Genomic DNA, 2917 nt, shown 5'->3' with positions numbered 1-2917 from the left:
TTATCAGGACAGTGTCTTGCTGTTGTTATATTATGCTGATATAAGCAAAAAAAGTTTTTCTTTTCCTCTCTCTTACGGTACCAATGTGAAAAAGCTTGCAAATTTAAATTGATGAAAAAGCAAACGTTATCACTCTTATCTAAAAACAAACCTTTAAGTAAACAATTACAGTAAAAAATGAAAAACAGTTTAATGAACTTCCGAGTTTATTGATGGTGGTAGCAAATAGAAGAGAACTGGCATCCATATTATCATCAATCATTATAAAAAGATTAGGATGCAATTAAATTAATTAAGATTGGCAGACGATATCATCCACCAAAGATTTATTATACACTGGATATACAAGTAACAGATTTTTGCCGATTTCTCATGTTCTAGCTATGTCCGCAGTATTGATACTATTGTTCACTCTCCTTCCCTCACAAAATGATTTTTCGAATTATTTTTATTGCATTTCTTATCGAAAATCACTCATCCAATTCCAATAAGAGACTTAAAACTTTCCTTTGAGAGTCAGATTCTTCTACTTAATTGCTAATTATATGTCGTTATGACGTTTCAAACTGTGAGAAAGATGCAAAAGATGTGTTGTCCATAAGAAATTGAACGTTGACACCGGAAATTTTTATACTGCAACCTCAAAAAGACCACCACTACGTGCATCCAAAAGATTTTCATACCACAGTGGAGCCAAGACACTCAAGTCTTATGTGCGTTAATTTCAGCTCTTCTGGAATTTCCAATTGAAAATTTTGTGTCACTTATGCAACTTCAGACATTCGAAATCTTCACAAAGACTTCATTGAACCGACCCTGCCTACTAGGACTCGAAACTAGAATATTCTGATTCGAAATCAAGCGTCCTATCCATTAGGCCACAAAGTAAGTAAGTAAGTAAGTAATAGTTTATTTCATGTTGACGAAAAGGTAGCAACAAAGGCTCATAAAAGTCAACGCTACTTTACAATTATAAAAGACTAATGTTTTGCTGGCAGCTCATCGTCGCTGCTACTGAGGCTAGATATTGAGAGCTTTTGGTTGGCAAAGTTTTTGTTTGTTTTTATCAAGTGAAGGTTATCTGTTCTGGGACGTCCTCTCACACGCCAAATGAAATCACCATCACATTCGGAGTTCCAACAAGGCCTTGGTATCATCACAATTCGATGTTCTTTATTTCTCACACTTAGCTTAGCTCATTTCAAGCATTATCAACCAATACGATCCTGCCAGGATTCGAACCTGGAATCTTCTGATTCGAAGTCAGACGCCTTATCCATAGGGCCACAGGGCCTTGGTATCATCACAAATTGATGTTCTTTATTGGTCACACTTAGCTTAGCTCATTTTAAGCATTATCAACCAATACGATCCTGCCAGGACTCGAACGTGGAATCTCTTGATTCGTAGTAAAGCGCCTTATCCGTTGGGCCACAGGACCTGCCTTATCAACATCTTTTCGTCTAGGACTCGAACCTAGAATCTTCTGATTCGAAGTCAGACGCCTTATCCATTAGGCCACAGGGCCTTGGTATCATCACAAATTGATGTTCTTTATTGGTCACTCTTAGCTTAGCTCATTTTAAGCATTATCAACCAATACGATTCTGCCAGGATTCGAACCTGGAATCTCTTGATTCGTAGTCAAGCGCTTTATCCGTTGGGCCACAGGACCTGCCTTTTCAACATTTCTTCGTTACTTAGACAACTTTAGACATTCGAAACTTCTTAAAGACTTCATTGAAACGACCCTACTAGGACTCGAACCTAGAATCTTCTGATTCGAAGTCAGACGCCTTATCCATTAGGCCACAGGGCCTTGGTATCGTCACAAATTGATGTTCTTTATATGTCACACTTAGCTTAGCTCATTTTAAGCATTATCAACCAATACGATCCTGCCAGGATTCGAACCTGGAATCTCTTGATTCGTAGTCAAGCGCCTTATCCGTTGGGCCACAGGACCTGCCTTTTAAACATCTCTTCGTTACTTAGACAACTCTAGACATTCGAAACTTCTTAAAGACTTCATTGAACCGACCCTACTAGGACTCGAACCTAGAATCTTCTGATTCGAAGTCAGACGCCTTATCCATTAGGCCACAGGGCCTTGGTATCATCACAAATTGATGTTCTTTATATGTCACACTTAGCTTAGCTCATTTTAAGCATTATCAACCAATACGATCCTGCCAGGATTCGAACCTAGAATCTCTTGATTCGTAGTCAAGCGCCTTATCCGTTGGGCCACAGGACCTGCCTTTTAAACATCTCTTCGTTACTTAGACAACTCTAGACATTCGAAACTTCTTAAAGACTTCATTGAACCGACCCTACTAGGACTCGAACCTAGAATCTTCTGATTCGAAGTCAGACGCCTTATCCATTAGGATTTTGTCGTCAATATGAATAGGAAAGCCAAGAAATCTCTCTTCAGTAAAAGTGACCCAAAACAATCTCCTAAAGGCTTCTGGGACACATTCAAGCCTTTCTTTTCAAAAAAGGTCAATTTTGTTGATGAGAGAATTCAGCTCATTGAGGATGATAGCATTTTATCTCGAAATATAGATATTGCTGAAACCTTCAATGAGCACTATCACACTGTAACTGAACGCTTAGACGTTCCTCGTTGGAACGGCAAAAATCTTTGAAAAACTAATATCGAAACAATTAAACATTTTTCTCGAATCCTTCTTCTCTACTAAACTCTGTGGTTTTCGCAAACAGTATAGCACACAGAGTGCTTTACTTAACATGTTGCGAAAATGGCAGATGTCGCTTTCTAATTCTGAGAAAATTGGAGCAATTCTGATGGATTTGTCTAAAGCCTTTGACTGCTTGCCTCATGATCTTCTAATCGCTAAACTTCATGCGTATGGACTTGGAAATAAAAGCCTCGCTCTTATCCATAGCTATC

At 38.5% G+C, this 2917-nt stretch overlaps 6 non-coding genes across 6 annotated transcripts; all 6 read right to left on the bottom strand.

Moving 5' to 3' along the window:
- Positions 1 to 1221: 1221 nt before the first annotated feature.
- On the bottom strand, positions 1222 to 1294 carry Trnar-ucg (transfer RNA arginine (anticodon UCG)). Its single transcript has one exon. It is a non-coding gene; the product is annotated as a tRNA-Arg (tRNA).
- A 308-nt stretch (positions 1295 to 1602) lies between these two features.
- Positions 1603 to 1675, bottom strand: Trnar-acg (transfer RNA arginine (anticodon ACG)). The gene has a single exon. It is a non-coding gene; the product is annotated as a tRNA-Arg (tRNA).
- A 71-nt stretch (positions 1676 to 1746) lies between these two features.
- Positions 1747 to 1819, bottom strand: Trnar-ucg (transfer RNA arginine (anticodon UCG)). Its single transcript has one exon. It is a non-coding gene; the product is annotated as a tRNA-Arg (tRNA).
- A 74-nt stretch (positions 1820 to 1893) lies between these two features.
- Positions 1894 to 1966, bottom strand: Trnar-acg (transfer RNA arginine (anticodon ACG)). Its single transcript has one exon. It is a non-coding gene; the product is annotated as a tRNA-Arg (tRNA).
- Positions 1967 to 2037: 71 nt separating this feature from the next.
- Trnar-ucg (transfer RNA arginine (anticodon UCG)) lies at positions 2038 to 2110 on the bottom strand. The gene has a single exon. It is a non-coding gene; the product is annotated as a tRNA-Arg (tRNA).
- Positions 2111 to 2184: 74 nt separating this feature from the next.
- Positions 2185 to 2257, bottom strand: Trnar-acg (transfer RNA arginine (anticodon ACG)). Its single transcript has one exon. It is a non-coding gene; the product is annotated as a tRNA-Arg (tRNA).
- Positions 2258 to 2917: the final 660 nt, after the last annotated feature.

Source organism: Clytia hemisphaerica, unplaced genomic scaffold, assembly GCF_902728285.1.
Source record: "Clytia hemisphaerica strain Z4C2 unplaced genomic scaffold, Clytia hemisphaerica genome assembly, whole genome shotgun sequence".
Taxonomy (NCBI): domain Eukaryota; kingdom Metazoa; phylum Cnidaria; class Hydrozoa; order Leptothecata; family Clytiidae; genus Clytia; species Clytia hemisphaerica.
This window is presented reverse-complemented; position numbering and strand designations above follow the sequence as displayed.